This window comes from Carassius carassius, chromosome 35, assembly GCF_963082965.1.
Source record: "Carassius carassius chromosome 35, fCarCar2.1, whole genome shotgun sequence".
NCBI lineage: Eukaryota > Metazoa > Chordata > Actinopteri > Cypriniformes > Cyprinidae > Carassius > Carassius carassius.
The window spans coordinates 9,703,234-9,729,084 of NC_081789.1; positions in this window are offsets into that span (position 1 = coordinate 9,703,234).

The window sequence follows — 25,851 nt, forward strand, 5'->3', positions numbered from 1 at the left end:
CACTAAACATTGAATGTAGCAGCTTTCTCTCATTGAGAGAGAAGGTTTTAAGCAGATTTGGGCTAGTTTGCAGTTCATTTGAACAAAAGCACTATTTGAACATTACTGGTCCCAGAAACCTGTAAACTGACAATCTTGAGCATTGAAGCTCTAACATAAGTTTTTGTGCATTTAACTTCTAACACATTAAAAACTGTCTCACTGCATTGCAAAAAGCATTTTATTTCATTAGACATAAGCATCTTTCAGTTTGGCAAGTTTTGCACTAAACATTGAACGTAGCAGCTTTCTCTCATTGAGAGAGAAGGTTTTAAGCAGATTTGGGCTAGTTTGCAGTTCATTTGAACAAAAGCACTATTTGAACATTAGTGGTCCCAGAAACCTGTAATCTGACAATCTTGAGCATTGAAGCTCTAACATAAGTATTTGTGCATATAACTTCAAACACATAAAAATCTGTCTCACTGCATTGCAAAAAGCATTTTATTTAATTAGACATAAGCATCTTTCAGTTTGGCAAGTTTTGCACTAAACATTGAATGTAGCAGCTTTCTCTCATTGAGAGAGGTTTTTAAGCACATTTGGGCTAGTTCGCAGTTCATTTGAAAAAAAGCACTATTTGAACATTAGTGGTCTCAGAAACCTGTAAACTGACAATCTTGAGCATTGAAGCTCTAACATAAGATTTTGTGCATATAACTTCTAACACATTAAAAACTGTTTTACTGCATTGTAAAAAAACATTATATTTGATAAGACAAAGCATCTTTCAGTTTGGCAAGTTTTGCACTAAACATTGAATGTAGCAGCTTTCTCTCATTGAGAGAGAAGGTTTTAAGCAGATTTGGGCTAGTTTGCAGTTCATTCGAACAGAAGCACTATTTAAACATTAGTGGTCCCAGAAAACTGTAAACTGACAATCTTGGGCATTAAAGCTCTAACATAAGATTTTGTGCATATAACTTCTAACACATTAAAAACTGTTTCACTGCATTGCAAAAAGCATTTTATTTCATTAGACATAAGCATCTTTCAGTTTGGCTAGTTTTGCACTAAACATTGAACGTAGCAGCTTTCTCTCATTGAGAGAGAAGGTTTTAAGCAGATTTGGGCTAGTTTGCAGTTCATTTGAACAAAAGCACTATTTGAACATTAGTGGTCCCAGAAACCTGTAATCTGACAATCTTGAGCATTGAAGCTCTAACATAAGTATTTGTGCATATAACTTCAAACACATAAAAATCTGTCTCACTGCATTGCAAAAAGCATTTTATTTAATTAGACATAAGCATCTTTCAGTTTGGCAAGTTTTGCAGTAAACATTGAATGTAGCAGCTTTCTCTCATTGAGAGAGAAGGTTTTTAAGCACATTTGGGCTAGTTCGCAGTTCATTTGAAAAAAAGCACTATTTGAACATTAGTCGTCTCAGAAACCTGTAAACTGACTATCTTGAGCATTGAAGCTCTAACATAAGATTTTGTGCATATAACTTCTAACACATTAAAAACGGTTTTACTGCATTGTAAAAAAACATATAACTTCAAACACATAAAAATCTGTCTAACTGCATTGCAAAAAACTTTTTATTTCATTAGACATAAGCATCTTTCAGTTTGGCAAGTTTTGCACTAAACATTGAACGTAGCAGCTTTCTCTCATTGAGAGAGAAGGTTTTAAGCAGATTTGGGCTAGATTGCAGTTCATTTGAACAAAAGCACTATTTGAACATTAGTGGTCTCAGAAACCAGTAAACTGACAGTCTTGAGCATTTAAGTTCTAACATAAGGTTTTGTGCATATAACTTCTAACACATTAAAAACTGTCTCACTGCATTGCAAAAAACTTTTTATTTCATTAGACATAAGCATCTGTCAGTTTGGCAAGTTTTGCACTAAACATTGAATGTAGCAGCTTTCTCTCATTGAGAGAGAAGGTTTTAAGCAGATTTGGGCCAGTTTGCAGTTCATTTGAACAGAAGCACTATTTGAACATTAGTGGTCTCAGAAACCTGTACACTGACAATCTTGAGCCTTGAAGCTCTAACATAAGTTTTTGTGCATTTAACTTCTAACACATTAAAAACTGTTTTACTGCAATGTAAAAAAAACATTATATTTGATAATACAAGCATCTTTCAGTTTGGCAAGTTTTGCCTTAAACATTGAATGTAGCAGCTTTCTCTCATTGAGAGAGAAGGTTTTAAGCAGATTTGGGCTAGTTTGCAGTTCATTTGAACAGAAGCACTATTTGAACATTAGTGGTCCCAGAAAACTGTAAACTGACAATCTTGAGCATTGAAGCTCTAACATAAGTATTTGTGCATATAACTTCTAACACATTAAAAACTGTTTTACTGCATTGCAAAAAGCATTTTATTTCATTAGACATAAGCATCTTTCAGATTGGCTAGTTTTGCACTAAACATTGAATGTAGCAGCTTTCTCTCATTGAGAGAGAAGGTTTTAAGCAGATTTGGGCTAGTTTGCAGTTCATTTGAACAAAAGCACTATTTGAACATTAGTGGTCCCAGAAACCTGTAAACTGACAATCTTGAGCATTGAAGCTCTGACATAAGTTTTTGTGCATTTATCTTCTAACACATTAAAAACTGTCTCACTGCATTGCAAAAAATCTTGAGCATTGAAGCTCTAACATAAGTATTTGTGCATATAACTTCAAACACATAAAAATCTGTCTCACTGCATTGCAAAAAGCATTTTATTTCATTAGACATAAGCATCTTTCAGTTTGGCAAATTTTGCACTAAACATTGAATGTAGCAGCTTTCTCTTATTGAGAGAGAAGGTTTTAAGCAGATTTGGGCTAGTTTGCAGTTCATTTGAACAAAAGCACTATTTGAACATTAGTGGTCTCAGACACCTGTACACTGACAATCTTGAGCATTGAAGCTCTAACATAAGATTTTGTGCATTTAACTTCTAACACATTAAAAACTGTTTTACTGCATTGTAAAAAAACATTATATTTGATAATACAAGCATCTTTTCTGTTTGGTAAGTTTTGCCCTAAACATTGAATGTAGCAGCTTTCTCTAATTGAGAGAGAAGGTTTTAAGCAGATTTGGGCTAGTTTGCAGTTCATTTGAACAAAAGCACTATTTGAACATTAGTGGTCTCAGAAACCTGTAAACTGACAATCTTGAGCATTGAAGCTCTAACATAAGTATTTGTGCATATAACTTCAAACACATAAAAATCTGTCTCACTGCATTGCAAAAAGCATTTTATTTCATTAGACATAAGCATCTTTCAGTTTGGCAAGTTTTGCACTAAACATTGAATGTAGCAGCTTTCTCTCATTGAGAGAGAAGGTTTTAAGCAGATTTGGGCTAGTTTGCAAGTTCATTTGAAAAAAAGCACTATTTGAACATTAGTGGTCTCAGAAACCTGTAAACTGACAATCTTGAGCATTGAAGCTCTAACATAAGATTTTGTGCATTTAACTTCTAACACATTAAAAACTGTTTTACTGCATTGTAAAAAAACATTATATTTGATAAGACAAAGCATCTTTCAGTTTGGCAAGTTTTGCACTAAACATTGAAAGTAGCAGCTTTCTCTCATTGAGAGAGAAGGTTTTTAAGCACATTTGGGCTAGTTCGCAGTTCATTTGAAAAAAAGCACTATTTGAACATTAGTGGTCTCAGAAACCTGTAAACTGACAATCTTGAGCATTGAAGCTCTAACATAAGTTTTTGTGCATTTAACTTCTAACACATTAAAGACTGTTTTACTGCATTGTAAAAAACATTATATTTGATAATACAAGCATCTTTTCTGTTTGGCAAGTTTTGCCCTAAACATTGAATGTAGCAGCTTTCTCTCATTGAGAGAGAAGGTTTTAAGCAGATTTGGGCTAGTTTGCAGTTCATTTGAATAAAAGCACTATTTGAACATTAGTGGTCTCAAAAAACAGTAAGCTGACAATCTTGAGCATTGAAGCTCTAACATAAGGTTTTGTGCATATAACTTCTAACACATTAAAAACTGTTTTACTGCATTGTAAAAAAAAACATTATATTTGATAATACAAGCATCTTTCAGTTTGGCAAGTTTTGCCCTAAACATTGAATGTAGCAGCTTTCTCTCATTGAGAGAGAAGGTTTTTAAGCACATTTGGGCTAGTTCGCAGTTCATTTGAAAAAAAGCACTATTTGAACATTAGTGGTCTCAGAAACCTGTAAACTGACAATCTTGAGCATTGAAGCTCTAACATAAGTTTTTGTGCGTTTAACTTCTAACACATTAAAAACTGTTTCACTGCATTGCAAAAAGCATTTTATTTCATTAGACATAAGCATCTTTCAGATTGGCTAGTTTTGCACTAAACATTGAATGTAGCAGCTTTCTCTCATTGAGAGAGAAGGTTTTAAGCAGATTTGGGCTAGTTTGCAGTTCATTTGAACAAAAGCACTATTTGAACATTACTGGTCCCAGAAACCTGTAAACTGACAATCTTGAGCATTGAAGCTCTAACATAAGTTTTTGTGCATTTAACTTCTAACACATTAAAAACAGTCTCACTGCATTGCAAAAAGCATTTTATTTCATTAGACATAAGCATCTTTCAGTTTGGCAAGTTTTGCACTAAACATTGAACGTAGCAGCTTTCTCTCATTGAGAGAGAATGTTTTAAGCAGATTTGGGCTAGTTTGCAGTTCATTTGAACAAAAGCACTATTTGAACATTAGTGGTCCCAGAAGCCTGTAATCTGACAATCTTGAGCATTGAAGCTCTAACATAAGTATTTGTGCATATAACTTCAAACACATAAAAATCTGTCTCACTGCATTGCAAAAAGCATTTTATTTAATTAGACATAAGCATCTTTCAGTTTGGCAAGTTTTGCACTAAACATTGAATGTAGCAGCTTTCTCTCATTGAGAGAGAAGGTTTTTAAGCACATTTGGGCTAGTTCGCAAGTTCATTTGAAAAAAAGCACTATTTGAACATTAGTGGTCTCAGAAACCTGTAAACTGACAATCTTGAGCATTGAAGCTCTAACATAAGATTTTGTGCATATAACTTCTAACACATTAAAAACTGTTTTACTGCGTTGTAAAAAAACATTATATTTGATAAGACAAAGCATCTTTCAGTTTGGCAAGTTTTGCACTAAACATTGAAAGTAGCAGCTTTCTCTCATTGAGAGAGAAGGTTTTTAAGCACATTTGGGCTAGTTCGCAGTTCATTTGAAAAAAAGCACTATTTGAACATTAGTGGTCTCAGAAACCTGTAAACTGACAATCTTGAGCATTGAAGCTCTAACATAATTTTTTGTGCGTTTAACTTCTAACACATTAAAAACTGTCTCACTGCATTGCAAAAAGCATTTTATTTCATTAGACATAAGCATCTTTCAGTTTGGCAAGTTTTGCACTAAACATTGATTGTAGCAGCTTTCTCTCATTGAGAGAGAAGGTTTTTAAGCACATTTGCGCTAGTTCGCAGTTCATTTGAAAAAAAGCACTATTTGAACATTAGTGGTCTCAGAAACCTGTAAACTGACAATCTTGAGCATTGAAGCTCTAACATAAGATTTTGTGCATATAACTTCTAACACATTAAAAACTGTTTTACTGCATTGTAAAAAAACATTACATTTGATAAGACAAAGCATCTTTCAGTTTGGCAAGTTTTGCACTAAACATTGAATGTAGCAGCTTTCTCTCATTGAGAGAGAATGTTTTAAGCAGATTTGGGCTAGTTTGCAGTTCATTTGAACAGAAGCACTATTTGAACATTAGTGGTCCCAGAAAACTGTAAACTGACAATCTTGAGCATTGAAGCTCTAACATAAGATTTTGTGCATATAACTTCTAACACATTAAAAACTGTTTCACTGCATTGCAAAAAGCATTTTATTTCATTAGACATAAGCATCTTTCAGATTGGCTAGTTTTGCACTAAACATTGAATGTAGCAGCTTTCTCTCATTGAGAGAGAAGGTTTTAAGCAGATTTGGGCTAGTTTGCAGTTCATTTGAACAGAAGCACTATTTGAACATTAGTGGTCCCAGAAACCTGTAATCTGACAATCTTGAGCATTGAAGCTCTAACATAAGTATTTGTGCATATAACTTCAAACACATAAAAATCTGTCTCACTGCATTGCAAAAAGCATTTTATTTAATTAGACATAAGCATCTTTCAGTTTGGCAGGTTTTGCACTAAACATTGAATGTAGCAGCTTTCTCTCATTGAGAGAGAAGGTTTTTAAGCACATTTGGGCTAGTTCGCAGTTCATTTGAAAAAAAGCACTATTTGAACATTAGTGGTCTCAGAAACCTGTAAACTGACAATCTTGAGCATTGAAGCTCTAACATAAGTTTTTGTGCATTTAACTTCTAACACATTAAAAACTGTCTCACTGCATTGCAAAAAGCATTTTATTTCATTAGACATAAGCATCTTTCAGTTTGGCAAGTTTTGAACTAAACATTGAACGTAGCAGCTTTCTCTCATTGAGAGAGAATGTTTTAAGCAGATTTGGGCTAGTTTGCAGTTCATTTGAACAAAAGCACTATTTGAACATTAAGTGGTCCCAGAAACCTGTAATCTGACAATCTTGAGCATTGAAGCTCTAACGTAAGTATTTGTGCATATAACTTCAAACACATAAAAATCTGTCTCACTGCATTGCAAAAAGCATTTTATTTAATTAGACATAAGCATCTTTCAGTTTGGCAAGTTTTGCACTAAACATTGAATGTAGCAGCTTTCTCTCATTGAGAAAGAAGGTTTTTAAGCAGATTTGGGCTAGTTCGCAGTTCATTTGAAAAAAAGCACTATTTGAACATTAGTGGTCTCAGAAACCTGTAAACTGACAATCTTGAGCATTGAAGCTCTAACATAAGATTTTGTGCATATAACTTCTAACACATTAAAAACTGTTTTACTGCATTGTAAAAAAAAAACATTATATTTGATAAGACAAAGCATCTTTCAGTTTGGCAAGTTTTGCACTAAACATTGAATGTAGCAGCTTTCTCTCATTGAGAGAGAAGGTTTTAAGCAGATTTGGGCTAGTTTGCAGTTCATTTGAACAAAAGCACTATTTGAACATTAGTGGTCCCAGAAACCTGTAATCTGACAATCTTGAGCATTGAAGCTCTAACATAAGTTATTGTGCATTTAACTTCTAACACATTAAAAACTGTCTCACTGCATTGCAAAAAACATTTTATTTCATTAGACATAAGCATCTTTCAGTTTGGCAAGGTTTGCACTAAACATTGAACGTAGCAGCTTTCTCTCATTGAGAGAGAAGGTTTTAAGCAGATTTGGGCTAGTTTGCAGTTCATTTGAACAAAAGCACTCTTTGAACATTAGTGGTCCCAGAAACCTGTAAACTGACAATCTTGAGCATTGAAGCTCTAACATAAGTGTTTGTGCATATAACTTCAAACACATAAAAATCTGTCTCACTGCATTGCAAAAATCATTTTATTTCATTAGACATAAGCATCTTTCAGTTTGGCAAGTTTTGCACTAAACATTGAATGTAGCAGCTTTCTCTCATTAAGAGAGAATGTTTTAAGCAGATTTGGGCTAGTTTGCAGTTCATTTGAACAAAAGCACTATTTGAACATTAGTGGTCTCAAAAAACAGTAAGCTGACAATCTTGAGCATTTAAGCTCTAACATAAGGTTTTGTGCATATAACTTCTAACACATTAAAAACTGTTTTACTGCATTGTAAAAAAAACATTATATTTGATAATAAAAGCATCTTTCAGTTTGGCAAGTTTTGCCCTAAGCATTGAATGTAGCAGCTTTCTCTCATTGAGAGAGAAGGTTTTAAGCAGATTTGGGCTAGTTTGCAGTTCATTTGAACAGAAGCACTATTTGAGCATTAGTGGTCCCAGAAAACTGTAAACTGACAATCTTGAGCATTGAAGCTCTAACATAAGATTTTGTGCATATAACTTCTAACACATTAAAAACTGTTTCACTGCATTGCAAAAAGCATTTTATTTCATAAGACATAAGCATCTTTCAGATTGGCTAGTTTTGCACTAAACATTGAATGTAGCAGCTTTCTCTCATTGAGAGAGAAGGTTTTAAGCAGATTTGGGCTAGTTTGCAGTTCATTTGAACAAAAGCACTATTTGAACATTACTGGTCCCAGAAACCTGTAAACTGACAATCTTGAGCATTGAAGCTCTAACATAAGTTTTTGTGCATTTAACTTCTAACACATTAAAAACTGTCTCACTGCATTGCAAAAAGCATTTTATTTCATTAGACATAAGCATCTTTCAGTTTGGCAAGTTTTGCACTAAACATTGAATGTAGCAGCTTTCTCTCATTGAGAGAGAAGGTTTTAAGCAGATTTGGGCTAGTTTGCAGTTCATTCGAACAGAAGCACTATTTGAACATTAGTGGTCCCAGAAAACTGTAAACTGACAATCTTGGGCATTAAAGCTCTAACATAAGATTTTGTGCATATAACTTCTAACACATTAAAAACTGTTTCACTGCATTGCAAAAAGCATTTTATTTCATTAGACATAAGTATCTTTCAGATTGGCTAGTTTTGCACTAAACATTGAACTTAGCAGCTTTCTCTCATTGAGAGAGAAGGTTTTAAGCAGATTTGGGCTAGTTTGCAGTTCATTTGAACAAAAGCAATATTTGAACATTAGTGGTCCCAGAAACCTGTAATCTGACAATCTTGAGCATTGAAGCTCTAACATAAGTATTTGTGCATATAACTTCAAACACATAAAAATCTGTCTCACTGCATTGCAAAAAGCATTTTATTTAATTAGACATAAGCATCTTTCAGTTTGGCAAGTTTTGCAGTAAACATTGAATGTAGCAGCTTTCTCTCATTGAGAGAGAAGGTTTTTAAGCACATTTGGGCTAGTTCGCAGTTCATTTGAAAAAAAGCACTATTTGAACATTAGTGGTCTCAGAAACCTGTAAACTGACAATCTTGAGCATTGAAGCTCTAACATAAGATTTTGTGCATATAACTTCTAACACATTAAAAACTGTTTTACTGCATTGTAAAAAAACATATAACTTCAAACACATAAAAATCTATCTAACTGCATTGCAAAAAACTTTTTATTTCATTAGACATAAGCATCTTTCAGTTTGGCAAGTTTTGCACTAAACATTGAACGTAGCAGCTTTCTCTCATTGAGAGAGAAGGTTTTAAGCAGAGTTGGGCTAGATTGCAGTTCATTTGAACAAAAGCACTATTTGAACATTAGTGGTCTCAGAAACCAGTAAACTGACAGTCTTGAGCATTTAAGTTCTAACATAAGGTTTTGTGCATATAACTTCTAACACATTAAAAACTGTCTCACTGCATTGCAAAAAACTTTTTATTTCATTAGACATAAGCATCTGTCAGTTTGGCAAGTTTTGCACTAAACATTGAATGTAGCAGCTTTCTCTCATTGAGAGAGAAGGTTTTAAGCAGATTTGGGCTAGTTTGCAGTTCATTTGAACAGAAGCACTATTTGAACATTAGTGGTCTCAGAAACCTGTACACTGACAATCTTGAGCCTTGAAGCTCTAACATAAGTTTTTGTGCATTTAACTTCTAACACATTAAAAACTGTTTTACTGCAATGTAAAAAAAACATTATATTTGATAATACAAGCATCTTTCAGTTTGGCAAGTTTTGCCTTAAACATTGAATGTAGCAGCTTTCTCTCATTGAGAGAGAAGGTTTTAAGCAGATTTGGGCTAGTTTGCAGTTCATTTGAACAGAAGCACTATTTGAACATTAGTGGTCCCAGAAAACTGTAAATTGACAATCTTGAGCATTGAAGCTCTAACATAAGTATTTGTGCATATAACTTCTAACACATTAAAAACTGTTTTACTGCATTGCAAAAAACATTTTATTTCATTAGACATAAGCATCTTTCAGATTGGCTAGTTTTGCACTAAACATTGAATGTAGCAGCTTTCTCTCATTGAGAGAGAAGGTTTTAAGCAGATTTGGGCTAGTTTGCAGTTCATTTGAACAAAAGCACTATTTGAACATTAGTGGTCCCAGAAACCTGTAAACTGACAATCTTGAGCATTGAAGCTCTGACATAAGTTTTTGTGCATTTATCTTCTAACACATTAAAAACTGTCTCACTGCATTGCAAAAAATCTTGAACATTGAAGCTCTAACATAAGTATTTGTGCATATAACTTCAAACACATAAAAATCTGTCTCACTGCATTGCAAAAAGCATTTTATTTCATTAGACATAAGCATCTTTCAGTTTGGCAAATTTTGCACTAAACATTGAATGTAGCAGCTTTCTCTTATTGAGAGAGAAGGTTTTAAGCAGATTTGGGCTAGTTTGCAGTTCATTTGAACAAAAGCACTATTTGAACATTAGTGGTCTCAGACACCTGTACACTGACAATCTTGAGCATTGAAGCTCTAACATAAGATTTTGTGCATTTAACTTCTAACACATTAAAAACTGTTTTACTGCATTGTAAAAAAACATTATATTTGATAATACAAGCATCTTTTCTGTTTGGCAAGTTTTGCCCTAAACATTGAATGTAGCAGCTTTCTCTAATTGAGAGAGAAGGTTTTAAGCAGATTTGGGCTAGTTTGCAGTTCATTTGAACAAAAGCACTATTTGAACATTAGTGGTCTCAGAAACCTGTAAACTGACAATCTTGAGCATTGAAGCTCTAACATAAGTATTTGTGCATATAACTTCAAACACATAAAAATCTGTCTCACTGCATTGCAAAAAGCATTTTATTTCATTAGACATAAGCATCTTTCAGTTTGGCAAGTTTTGCACTAAACATTGAATGTAGCAGCTTTCTGTCATTGAGAGAGAAGGTTTTAAGCAGATTTGGGCTAGTTTGCAGTTCATTTGAACAGAAGCACTATTTGAACATTAGTGGTCTCAGAAACCTGTACACTGACAATCTTGAGCATTGAAGCTCTAACATAAGATTTTGTGCATATAACTTGTAACACATTAAAAACTGTTTTACTGCATTGCAAAAAGCATTTTATTTCATTAGACATAAGCATCTTTCAGATTGGCAAGTTTTGCACTAAACATTGAAAGTAGCAGCTTTCTCTCATTGAGAGAGAAGGTTTTTAAGCACATTTGGGCTAGTTCGCAGTTCATTTGAAAAAAAGCACTATTTTAACATTAGTGGTCTCAGAAACCTGTAAACTGGCAATCTTGAGCATTGAAGCTCTAACATAAGTTTTTGTGCATTTAACTTCTAACACATTAAAAACTGTCTCACTGCATTGCAAAAAGCATTTTATTTCATTAGACATAAGCATCTTTCAGTTTGGCAAGTTTTGCACTAAACATTGAACGTAGCAGCTTTCTCTCATTGAGAGAGAAGGTTTTAAGCAGATTTGGGCTAGTTTGCAGTTCATTTGAACAAAAGCACTATTTGAACATTAGTGGTCCCAGAAACCTGTAATCTGACAATCTTGAGCATTGAAGCTCTAACATAAGTATTTGTGCATATAACTTCAAACACATAAAAATCTGTCTCACTGCATTGCAAAAAGCATTTTATTTCATTAGACATAAGCATCTTTCAGTTTGGCAAGTTTTGCACTAAACATTGAATGTAGCAGCTTTCTCTTATTGAGAGAGAAGGTTTTAAGCAGATTTGGGCTAGTTTGCAGTTCATTTGAACAAAAGCACTATTTGAACATTAGTGGTCTCAGAAACCTGTACACTGACAATCTTGAGCATTGAAGCTCTAACATAAGATTTTGTGCATTTAACTTCTAACACATTAAAAACTGTTTTACTGCATTGTAAAAAAACATTATATTTGATAATACAAGCATCTTTTCTGTTTGGCAAGTTTTGCCCTAAACATTGAATGAAGCAGCTTTCTCTAATTGAGAGAGAAGGTTTTAAGCAGATTTGGGCTAGTTTGCAGTTCATTTGAACAAAAGCACTATTTGAACATTAGTGGTCTCAGAAACCTGTAAACTGACAATCTTGAGCATTGAAGCTCTAACATAAGTATTTGTGCATATAACTTCAAACACATAAAAATCTGTCTCACTGCATTGCAAAAAGCATTTTATTTCATTAGACATAAGCATCTTTCAGTTTGGCAAGTTTTGCACTAAACATTGAATGTAGCAGCTTTCTCTCATTGAGAGAGAAGGTTTTAAGCAGATTTGGGCTAGTTTGCAAGTTCATTTGAAAAAAAGCACTATTTGAACATTAGTGGTCTCAGAAACCTGTAAACTGACAATCTTGAGCATTGAAGCTCTAACATAAGTTTTTGTGCATTTAACTTCTAACACATTAAAAACTGTCTCACTGCATTGCAAAAAGCATTTTATTTCATTAGACATAAGCATCTTTCAGTTTGGCAAGTTTTGCACTAAACATTGAACGTAGCAGCTTTCTCTCATTGAGAGAGAAGGTTTTAAGCAGATTTGGGCTAGTTTGCAGTTCATTTGAACAAAAGCACTATTTGAACATTAGTGGTCCCAGAAACCTGTAATCTGACAATCTTGAGCATTGAAGCTCTAACATAAGTATTTGTGCATATAACTTCAAACACATAAAAATCTGTCTCACTGCATTGCAAAAAGCATTTTATTTAATTAGACATAAGCATCTTTAAGTTTGGCAAGTTTTGCACTAAACATTGAATGTAGCAGCTTTCTCTCATTGAGAGAGAAGGTTTTTAAGCACATTTGGGCTAGTTCGCAGTTCATTTGAAAAAAAGCACTATTTGAACATTAGTGGTCTCAGAAACCTGTAAACTGACAATCTTGAGCATTGAAGCTCTAACATAAGATTTTGTGCATATAACTTCTAACACATTAAAAACTGTTTTACTGCATTGTAAAAAAACATATAACTTCAAACACATAAAAATCTGTCTAACTGCATTGCAAAAAACTTTTTATTTCATTAGACATAAGCATCTTTCAGTTTGGCAAGTTTTGCACTAAACATTGAATGTAGCAGCTTTCTGTCATTGAGAGAGAAGGTTTTAAGCAGATTTGGGCTAGTTTGCAGTTCATTTGAACAGAAGCACTATTTGAACATTAGTGGTCCCAGAAACCTGTAATCTGACAATCTTGAGCATTGACGCTCTAACATAAGTATTTGTGCATATAACTTCAAACACATAAAAATCTGTCTCACTGCATTGCAAAAAGCATTTTATTTAATTAGACATAAGCATCTTTCAGTTTGGCAAGTTTTGCACTAAACATTGATTGTAGCAGCTTTCTCTCATTGAGAGAGAAGGTTTTTAAGCACATTTGCGCTAGTTCGCAGTTCATTTGAAAAAAAGCACTATTTGAACATAAGTGGTCTCAGAAACCTGTAAACTGACAATCTTGAGCATTGAAGCTCTAACATAAGATTTTGTTCATATAACTTCTAACACATTAAAAACTGTTTTACTGCATTGTAAAAAAACATTATATTTGATAAGACAAAGCATCTTTCAGTTTGGCAAGTTTTGCACTAAACATTGAATGTAGCAGCTTTCTCTCATTGAGAGAGAAGGTTTTAAGCAGATTTGGGCTAGTTTGCAGTTCATTTGAACAGAAGCACTATTTGAACATTAGTGGTCCCAGAAAACTGTAAACTGACAATCTTGAGCATTGAAGCTCTAACATAAGATTTTGTGCATATAACTTCTAACACATTAAAAACTGTTTCACTGCATTGCAAAAAGCATTTTATTTCATTAGACATAAGCATCTTTCAGATTGGCTAGTTTTGCACTAAACATTGAATGTAGCAGCTTTCTCTCATTGAGAGAGAAGGTTTTAAGCAGATTTGGGCTAGTTTGCAGTTCATTTGAACAGAAGCACTATTTGAACATTAGTGGTCCCAGAAACCTGTAATCTGACAATCTTGAGCATTGAAGCTCTAACATAAGTATTTGTGCATATAACTTCAAACACATAAAAATCTGTCTCACTGCATTGCAAAAAGCATTTTATTTAATTAGACATAAGCATCTTTCAGTTTGGCAGGTTTTGCACTAAACATTGAATGTAGCAGCTTTCTCTAATTGAGAGAGAAGGTTTTTAAGCACATTTGGGCTAGTTCGCAGTTCAATTGAAAAAAAGCACTATTTGAACATTAGTGGTCTCAGAAACCTGTAAACTGACAATCTTGAGCATTGAAGCTCTAACATAAGTTTTTGTGCATTTAACTTCTAACACATTAAAAACTGTCTCACTGCATTGCAAAAAGCATTTTATTTCATTAGACATAAGCATCTTTCAGTTTGGCAAGTTTTGCACTAAACATTGAACGTAGCAGCTTTCTCTCATTGAGAGAGAATGTTTTAAGCAGATTTGGGCTAGTTTGCAGTTCATTTGAACAAAAGCACTATTTGAACATTAGTGGTCCCAGAAACCTGTAATCTGACAATCTTGAGCATTGAAGCTCTAACATAAGTATTTGTGCATATAACTTCAAACACATAAAAATCTGTCTCACTGCATTGCAAAAAGCATTTTATTTAATTAGACATAAGCATCTTTCAGTTTGGCAAGTTTTGCACTAAACATTGAATGTAGCAGCTTTCTCTCATTGAGAGAGAAGGTTTTTAAGCACATTTGGGCTAGTTCGCAGTTCATTTGAAAAAAAGCACTATTTGAACATTAGTGGTCTCAGAAAACTGTAAACTGACAATCTTGAGCATTGAAGCTCTAACATAAGATTTTGTGCATATAACTTCTAACACATTAAAAACAGTTTTACTGCATTGTAAAAAAACATTGAATGTAGCAGCTTTCTCTCATTGAGAGAGAAGGTTTTAAGCAGATTTGGGGTAGTTTGCAGTTCATTTGAACAAAAGCACTATTTGAACATTAGTGGTCCCAGAAACCTGTAATCTGACAATCTTGAGCATTGAAGCTCTAACATAAGTTATTGTGCATTTAACTTCTAACACATTAAAACCTGTCTCACTGCATTGCAAAAAGCATTTTATATCATTACACATAAGCATATTTCAGTTTGGCAAGTTTTGCACTAAACATTGAACGTAGCAGCTTTCTCTCATTGAGAGAGAAGGTTTTAAGCAGATTTGGGCTAGTTTGCAGTTCATTTGAACAAAAGCACTATTTGAACATTAGTGGTCCCAGAAACCTGTAAACTGACAATCTTGAGCATTGAAGTTCCAACATAAGTATTTGTGCATATAACTTCAAACACGTAAAAATCTGTCTCAGTGCATTGCAAAAATAATTTTGTTTCATTAGACATAAGCATCTTTTAGTTTGGCAAGTTTTGCACTAAACATTGAATGTAGCAGCTTTCTCTCATTGAGAGAGAAGGTTTTAAGCAGATTTGGGCTAGTTTGCAGTTCATTTGAACAAAAGCACTATTTGAACATTAGTGGTCCCAGAGACCTGTAAACTGACAATCTTGAGCATTGAAGCTCTAACATAAAATTTTGTGCATATAACTTCTAACACATTAAAAACTGTCTCACTGCATTGCAAAAAACATTTTATTTCATTAGACATAAGCATCTTTCAGTTTGGCAAGTTTTGCACTAAACATTGAACGTAGCAGCTTTCTCTCATTGAGAGAGAAGGTTTTAAGCAGATTTGGGCTAGTTTGCAGTTCATTTGAACAAAAGCACTATTTGAACATTAATGGTCTCAGAAACCAGTAAACTGACAATCTTGAGAATTTAAGCTCTAACATAAGGTTTTGTGCATATAACTTCTAACACATTAAAAACTGTCTCACTGCATTGCAAAAAGCATTTTATTTCATTAGACATAAGCATCTTTCAGTTTGGCAAGTTTTGCACTAAACATTGAATGTAGCAGCTTTCTCTCATTGAGAGAGAAGGTTTTTAAGCACATTTGGGCTAGTTCGCAGTTCATTTGAAAAAAAGCACTATTTGAACATTAGTGGTCTCAGAAACCTGTAAACTGACAATCTTGAGCATTGAAGCTCTAACATAAGATTTTGTGCATATAACTTGTAACACATTAAAAACTGTTTTACTGCATTGCAAAAAGCATTTTATTTCATTAGACATAAGCATCTTTCAGATTGGCAAGTTTTGCACTAAACATTGAAAGTAGCAGCTTTCTCTCATTGAGAGAGAAGGTTTTTAAGCACATTTGGGCTAGTTCGCAGTTCATTTGAAAAAAAGCACTATTTGAACATTAGTGGTCTCAGAAACCTGTAAACTGACAATCTTGAGCATTGAAGCTCTAACATAAGTTTTTGTGCATTTAACTTCTAACACATTAAAAACTGTCTCACTGCATTGCAAAAAGCATTTTATTTCATTAGACATAAGCATCTTTCAGTTTGGCAAGTTTTGCACTAAACATTGAACGTAGCAGCTTTCTCTCATTGAGAGAGAAGGTTTTAAGCAGATTTGGGCTAGTTTGCAGTTCATTTGAACAAAAGCACTATTTGAACATTAGTGGTCCCAGAAACCTGTAATCTGACAATCTTGAGCATTGAAGCTCTAACATAAGTATTTGTGCATATAACTTCAAACACATAAAAATCTGTCTCACTGCATTGCAAAAAGCATTTTATTTCATTAGACATAAGCATCTTTCAGTTTGGCAAGTTTTGCACTAAACATTGAATGTAGCAGCTTTCTCTTATTGAGAGAGAAGGTTTTAAGCAGATTTGGGCTAGTTTGCAGTTCATTTGAACAAAAGCACTATTTGAACATTAGTGGTCTCAGAAACCTGTACACTGACAATCTTGAGCATTGAATCTCTAACATAAGATTTTGTGCATTTAACTTCTAACACATTAAAAACTGTTTTACTGCATTGTAAAAAAACATTATATTTGATAATACAAGCATCTTTTCTGTTTGGCAAGTTTTGCCCTAAACATTGAATGTAGCAGCTTTCTCTAATTGAGAGAGAAGGTTTTAAGCAGATTTGGGCTAGTTTGCAGTTCATTTGAACAAAAGCACTATTTGAACATTAGTGGTCTCAGAAACCTGTAAACTGACAATCTTGAGCATTGAAGCTCTAACATAAGTATTTGTGCATATAACTTCAAACACATAAAAATCTGTCTCACTGCATTGCAAAAAGCATTTTATTTCATTAGACATAAGCATCTTTCAGTTTGGCAAGTTTTGCACTAAACATTGAATGTAGCAGCTTTCTCTCATTGAGAGAGAAGGTTTTAAGCAGATTTGGGCTAGTTTGCAAGTTCACTTGAAAAAAAGCACTATTTGAACATTAGTGGTCTCAGAAACCTGTAAACTGACAATCTTGAGCATTGAAGCTCTAACATAAGTTTTTGTGCATTTAACTTCTAACACATTAAAAACTGTCTCACTGCATTGCAAAAAGCATTTTATTTCATTAGACATAAGCATCTTTCAGTTTGGCAAGTTTTGCACTAAACATTGAACGTAGCAGCTTTCTCTCATTGAGAGAGAAGGTTTTAAGCAGATTTGGGCTAGTTTGCAGTTCATTTGAACAAAAGCACTATTTGAACATTAGTGGTCCCAGAAACCTGTAATCTGACAATCTTGAGCATTGAAGCTCTAACATAAGTATTTGTGCATATAACTTCAAACACATAAAAATCTGTCTCACTGCATTGCAAAAAGCATTTTATTTAATTAGACATAAGCATCTTTAAGTTTGGCAAGTTTTGCACTGAACATTGAATGTAGCAGCTTTCTCTCATTGAGAGAGAAGGTTTTTAAGCACATTTGGGCTAGTTCGCAGTTCATTTGAAAAAAAGCACTATTTGAACATTAGTGGTCTCAGAAACCTGTAAACTGACAATCTTGAGCATTGAAGCTCTAACATAAGATTTTGTGCATATAACTTCTAACACATTAAAAACTGTTTTACTGCATTGTAAAAAAACATATAACTTCAAACACATAAAAATCTGTCTAACTGCAATGCAAAAAACTTTTTATTTCATTAGACATAAGCATCTTTCAGTTTGGCAAGTTTTGCACTAAACATTGAATGTAGCAGCTTTCTGTCATTGAGAGAGAAGGTTTTAAGCAGATTTGGGCTAGTTTGCAGTTCATTTGAACAGAAGCACTATTTGAACATTAGTGGTCCCAGAGACCTGTAAACTGACAATCTTGAGCATTGAAGCTCTAACATAAAATTTTGTGCATATAACTTCTAACACATTAAAAACTGTCTCACTGCATTGCAAAAAACATTTTATTTCATTAGACATAAGCATCTTTCAGTTTGGCAAGTTTTGCACTAAACATTGAACGTAGCAGCTTTCTCTCATTGAGAGAGAAGGTTTTAAGCAGATTTGGGCTAGTTTGCAGTTCATTTGAACAAAAGCACTATTTGAACATTAGTGGTCTCAGAAACCAGTAAACTGACAATCTTGAGAATTTAAGCTCTAACATAAGGTTTTGTGCATATAACTTCTAACACATTAAAAACTGTCTCACTGCATTGCAAAAAGCATTTTATTTCATTAGACATAAGCATCTTTCAGTTTGGCAAGTTTTGCACTAAACATTGAATGTAGCAGCTTTCTGTCATTGAGAGAGAAGGTTTTAAGCAGATTTGGGCTAGTTTGCAGTTCATTTGAACAGAAGCACTATTTGAACATTAGTGGTCTCAGAAACCTGTACACTGACAATCTTGAGCATTGAAGCTCTAACATAAGATTTTGTGCATATAACTTGTAACACATTAAAAACTGTTTTACTGCATTGCAAAAAGCATTTTATTTCATTAGACATAAGCATCTTTCAGATTGGCAAGTTTTGCACTAAACATTGAAAGTAGCAGCTTTCTCTCATTGAGAGAGAAGGTTTTTAAGCACATTTGGGCTAGTTCGCAGTTCATTTGAAAAAAAGCACTATTTGAACATTAGTGGTCTCGGAAACCTGTAAACTGACAATCTTGAGCATTGAAGCTCTAACATAAGTTTTTGTGCATTTAACTTCTAACACATTAAAAACTGTCTCACTGCATTGCAAAAAGCATTTTATTTCATTAGACATAAGCATCTTTCAGTTTGGCAAGTTTTGCACTAAACATTGAACGTAGCAGCTTTCTCTCATTGAGAGAGAAGGTTTTAAGCAGATTTGGGCTAGTTTGCAGTTCATTTGAACAAAAGCACTATTTGAACATTAGTGGTCCCAGAAACCTGTAATCTGACAATCTTGAGCATTGAAGCTCTAACATAAGTATTTGTGCATATAACTTCAAACACATAAAAATCTGTCTCACTGCATTGCAAAAAGCATTTTATTTCATTAGACATAAGCATCTTTCAGTTTGGCAAGTTTTGCACTAAACATTGAATGTAGCAGCTTTCTCTTATTGAGAGAGAAGGTTTTAAGCAGATTTGGGCTAGTTTGCAGTTCATTTGAACAAAAGCACTATTTGAACATTAGTGGTCTCAGAAACCTGTACACTGACAATCTTGAGCATTGAATCTCTAACATAAGATTTTGTGCATTTAACTTCTAACACATTAAAAACTTTTTTACTGCATTGTAAAAAAACATTATATTTGATAATACAAGCATCTTTTCTGTTTGGCAAGTTTTGCCCTAAACATTGAATGTAGCAGCTTTCTCTAATTGAGAGAGAAGGTTTTAAGCAGATTTGGGCTAGTTTGCAGTTCATTTGAACAAAAGCACTATTTGAACATTAGTGGTCTCAGAAACCTGTAAACTGACAATCTTGAGCATTGAAGCTCTAACATAAGTATTTGTGCATATAACTTCAAACACATAAAAATCTGTCTAACTGCATTGCAAAAAACTTTTTATTTCATTAGACATAAGCATCTTTCAGTTTGGCAAGTTTTGCACTAAACATTGAATGTAGCAGCTTTCTGTCATTGAGAGAGAAGGTTTTAAGCAGATTTGGGCTAGTTTGCAGTTCATTTGAACAGAAGCACTATTTGAACATTAGTGGTCCCAGAAACCTGTAATCTGACAATCTTGAGCATTGACGCTCTAACATAAGTATTTGTGCATATAACTTCAAACACATAAAAATCTGTCTCACTGCATTGCAAAAAGCATTTTATTTAATTAGACATAAGCATCTTTCAGTTTGGCAAGTTTTGCACTAAACATTGATTGTAGCAGCTTTCTCTCATTGAGAGAGAAGGTTTTTAAGCACATTTGCGCTAGTTCGCAGTTCATTTGAAAAAAAAGCACTATTTGAACATTAGTGGTCTCAGAAACCTGTAAACTGACAATCTTGAGCATTGAAGCTCTAACATAAGATTTTGTGCATATAACTTCTAACACATTAAAAACTGTTTTACTGCATTGTAAAAAAACATTATATTTGATAAGACAAAGCATCTTTCAGTTTGGCAAGTTTTGCACTAAACATTGAATGTAGCAGCTTTCTCTCATTGAGAGAGAAGGTTTTAAGCAGATTTGGGCTAGTTTGCAGTTCATTTGAACAGAAGCACTATTTGAACATTAGTGGTCCCAGAAAACTGTAAACTGACAATCTTGAGCATTGAAGCTCTAACATAAGATTTTGTGCATATAACTTCTAACACATTAAAAACTGTTTCACTGCATTGCAAAAAGCATTTTATTTCATTAGACATAAGCATCTTTCAGATTGGCTAGTTTTGCACTAAACATTGAATGTAGCAGCTTTCTCTCATTGAGAGAGAAGGTTTTAAGCAGATTTGGGCTAGTTTGCAGTTCATTTGAACAGAAGCACTATTTGAACATTAGTGGTCCCAGAAACCTGTAATCTGACAATCTTGAGCATTGAAGCTCTAACATAAGTATTTGTGCATATAACTTCAAACACATAAAAATCTGTCTCACTGCATTGCAAAAAGCATTTTATTTAATTAGACATTAGCATCTTTCAGTTTGGCAGGTTTTGCACTAAACATTGAATGTAGCAGCTTTCTCTAATTGAGAGAGAAGGTTTTTAAGCACATTTGGGCTAGTTCGCAGTTCAATTGAAAAAAAGCACTATTTGAACATTAGTGGTCTCAGAAACCTGTAAACTGACAATCTTGAGCATTGAAGCTCTAACATAAGTTTTTGTGCATTTAACTTCTAACACATTAAAAACTGTCTCACTGCATTGCAAAAAGCATTTTATTTCATTAGACATAAGCATCTTTCAGTTTGGCAAGTTTTGCACTAAACATTGAACGTAGCAGCTTTCTCTCATTGAGAGAGAATGTTTTAAGCAGATTTGGGCTAGTTTGCAGTTCATTTGAACAAAAGCACTATTTGAACATTAGTGGTCCCAGAAACCTGTAATCTGACAATCTTGAGCATTGAAGCTCTAACATAAGTATTTGTGCATATAACTTCAAACACATAAAAATCTGTCTCACTGCATTGCAAAAAGCATTTTATTTAATTAGACATAAGCATCTTTCAGTTTGGCAAGTTTTGCACTAAACATTGAATGTAGCAGCTTTCTCTTATTGAGAGAGAAGGTTTTAAGCAGATTTGGGCTAGTTTGCAGTTCATTTGAACAAAAGCACTATTTGAACATTAGTGGTCTCAGAAACCTGTACACTGACAATCTTGAGCATTGAATCTCTAACATAAGATTTTGTGCATTTAACTTCTAACACATTAAAAACTGTTTTACTGCATTGTAAAAAAACATTATATTTGATAATACAAGCATCTTTTCTGTTTGGCAAGTTTTGCCCTAAACATTGAATGTAGCAGCTTTCTCTAATTGAGAGAGAAGGTTTTAAGCAGATTTGGGCTAGTTTGCAGTTCATTTGAACAAAAGCACTATTTGAACATTAGTGGTCTCAGAAACCTGTAAACTGACAATCTTGAGCATTGAAGCTCTAACATAAGTATTTGTGCATATAACTTCAAACACATAAAAATCTGTCTCACTGCATTGCAAAAAGCATTTTATTTCATTAGACATAAGCATCTTTCAGTTTGGCAAGTTTTGCACTAAACATTGAATGTAGCAGCTTTCTCTCATTGAGAGAGAAGGTTTTAAGCAGATTTGGGCTAGTTTGCAAGTTCATTTGAAAAAAAGCACTATTTGAACATTAGTGGTCTCAGAAACCTGTAAACTGACAATCTTGAGCATTGAAGCTCTAACATAAGTTTTTGTGCATTTAACTTCTAACACATTAAAAACTGTCTCACTGCATTGCAAAAAGCATTTTATTTCATTAGACATAAGCATCTTTCAGTTTGGCAAGTTTTGCACTAAACATTGAACGTAGCAGCTTTCTCTCATTGAGAGAGAAGGTTTTAAGCAGATTTGGGCTAGTTTGCAGTTCATTTGAACAAAAGCACTATTTGAACATTAGTGGTCCCAGAAACCTGTAATCTGACAATCTTGAGCATTGAAGCTCTAACATAAGTATTTGTGCATATAACTTCAAACACATAAAAATCTGTCTCACTGCATTGCAAAAAGCATTTTATTTAATTAGACATAAGCATCTTTAAGTTTGGCAAGTTTTGCACTAAACATTGAATGTAGCAGCTTTCTCTCATTGAGAGAGAAGGTTTTTAAGCACATTTGGGCTAGTTCGCAGTTCATTTGAAAAAAAGCACTATTTGAACATTAGTGGTCTCAGAAACCTGTAAACTGACAATCTTGAGCATTGAAGCTCTAACATAAGATTTTGTGCATATAACTTCTAACACATTAAAAACTGTTTTACTGCATTGTAAAAAAACATATAACTTCAAACACATAAAAATCTGTCTAACTGCAATGCAAAAAACTTTTTATTTCATTAGACATAAGCATCTTTCAGTTTGGCAAGTTTTGCACTAAACATTGAATGTAGCAGCTTTCTGTCATTGAGAGAGAAGGTTTTAAGCAGATTTGGGCTAGTTTGCAGTTCATTTGAACAGAAGCACTATTTGAACATTAGTGGTCCCAGAGACCTGTAAACTGACAATCTTGAGCATTGAAGCTCTAACATAAAATTTTGTGCATATAACTTCTAACACATTAAAAACTGTCTCACTGCATTGCAAAAAACATTTTATTTCATTAGACATAAGCATCTTTCAGTTTGGCAAGTTTTGCACTAAACATTGAACGTAGCAGCTTTCTCTCATTGAGAGAGAAGGTTTTAAGCAGATTTGGGCTAGTTTGCAGTTCATTTGAACAAAAGCACTATTTGAACATTAGTGGTCTCAGAAACCAGTAAACTGACAATCTTGAGAATTTAAGCTCTAACATAAGGTTTTGTGCATATAACTTCTAACACATTAAAAACTGTCTCACTGCATTGCAAAAAGCATTTTATTTCATTAGACATAAGCATCTTTCAGTTTGGCAAGTTTTGCACTAAACATTGAATGTAGCAGCTTTCTGTCATTGAGAGAGAAGGTTTTAAGCAGATTTGGGCTAGTTTGCAGTTCATTTGAACAGAAGCACTATTTGAACATTAGTGGTCTCAGAAACCTGTACACTGACAATCTTGAGCATTGAAGCTCTAACATAAGATTTTGTGCATATAACTTGTAACACATTAAAAACTGTTTTACTGCATTGCAAAAAGCATTTTATTTCATTAGACATAAGCATCTTTCAGATTGGCAAGTTTTGCACTAAACATTGAAAGTAGCAGCTTTCTCTCATTGAGAGAGAAGGTTTTTAAGCACATTTGGGCTAGTTCGCAGTTCATTTGAAAAAAAGCACTATTTGAACATTAGTGGTCTCAGAAACCTGTAAACTGACAATCTTGAGCATTGAAGCTCTAACATAAGTTTTTGTGCATTTAACTTCTAACACATTAAAAACTGTCTCACTGCATTGCAAAAAGCATTTTATTTCATTAGACATAAGCATCTTTCAGTTTGGCAAGTTTTGCACTAAACATTGAACGTAGCAGCTTTCTCTCATTGAGAGAGAAGGTTTTAAGCAGATTTGGGCTAGTTTGCAGTTCATTTGAACAAAAGCACTATTTGAACATTAGTGGTCCCAGAAACCTGTAATCTGACAATCTTGAGCATTGAAGCTCTAACATAAGTATTTGTGCATATAACTTCAAACACATAAAAATCTGTCTCACTGCATTGCAAAAAGCATTTTATTTCATTAGACATAAGCATCTTTCAGTTTGGCAAGTTTTGCACTAAACATTGAATGTAGCAGCTTTCTCTTATTGAGAGAGAAGGTTTTAAGCAGATTTGGGCTAGTTTGCAGTTCATTTGAACAAAAGCACTATTTGAACATTAGTGGTCTCAGAAACCTGTACACTGACAATCTTGAGCATTGAATCTCTAACATAAGATTTTGTGCATTTAACTTCTAACACATTAAAAACTGTTTTACTGCATTGTAAAAAAACATTATATTTGATAATACAAGCATCTTTTCTGTTTGGCAAGTTTTGCCCTAAACATTGAATGTAGCAGCTTTCTCTAATTGAGAGAGAAGGTTTTAAGCAGATTTGGGCTAGTTTGCAGTTCATTTGAACAAAAGCACTATTTGAACATTAGTGGTCTCAGAAACCTGTAAACTGACAATCTTGAGCATTGAAGCTCTAACATAAGTATTTGTGCATATAACTTCAAACACATAAAAATCTGTCTCACTGCATTGCAAAAAGCATTTTATTTCATTAGACATAAGCATCTTTCAGTTTGGCAAGTTTTGCACTAAACATTGAATGTAGCAGCTTTCTCTCATTGAGAGAGAAGGTTTTAAGCAGATTTGGGCTAGTTTGCAAGTTCATTTGAAAAAAAGCACTATTTGAACATTAGTGGTCTCAGAAACCTGTAAACTGACAATCTTGAGCATTGAAGCTCTAACATAAGTTTTTGTGCATTTAACTTCTAACACATTAAAAACTGTCTCACTGCATTGCAAAAAGCATTTTATTTCATTAGACATAAGCATCTTTCAGTTTGGCAAGTTTTGCACTAAACATTGAACGTAGCAGCTTTCTCTCATTGAGAGAGAAGGTTTTAAGCAGATTTGGGCTAGTTTGCAGTTCATTTGAACAAAAGCACTATTTGAACATTAGTGGTCCCAGAAACCTGTAATCTGACAATCTTGAGCATTGAAGCTCTAACATAAGTATTTGTGCATATAACTTCAAACACATAAAAATCTGTCTCACTGCATTGCAAAAAGCATTTTATTTCATTAGACATAAGCATCTTTCAGTTTGGCAAGTTTTGCACTAAACATTGAATGTAGCAGCTTTCTCTTATTGAGAGAGAAGGTTTTAAGCAGATTTGGGCTAGTTTGCAGTTCATTTGAACAAAAGCACTATTTGAACATTAGTGGTCTCAGAAACCTGTACACTGACAATCTTAAGCATTGAATCTCTAACATAAGATTTTGTGCATTTAACTTCTAACACATTAAAAACTGTTTTACTGCATTGTAAAAAAACATTATATTTGATAATACAAGCATCTTTTCTGTTTGGCAAGTTTTGCCCTAAACATTGAATGTAGCAGCTTTCTATAATTGAGAGAGAAGGTTTTAAGCAGATTTGGGCTAGTTTGCAGTTCATTTGAACAAAAGCACTATTTGAACATTAGTGGTCTCAGAAACCTGTAAACTGACAATCTTGAGCATTGAAGCTCTAACATAAGTATTTGTGCATATAACTTCAAACACATAAAAATCTGTCTCACTGCATTGCAAAAAGCATTTTATTTCATTAGACATAAGCATCTTTCAGTTTGGCAAGTTTTGCACTAAACATTGAATGTAGCAGCTTTCTCTCATTGAGAGAGAAGGTTTTAAGCAGATTTGGGCTAGTTTGCAAGTTCATTTGAAAAAAAGCACTATTTGAACATTAGTGGTCTCAGAAACCTGTAAACTGACAATCTTGAGCATTGAAGCTCTAACATAAGTTTTTGTGCATTTAACTTCTAACACATTAAAAACTGTCTCACTGCATTGCAAA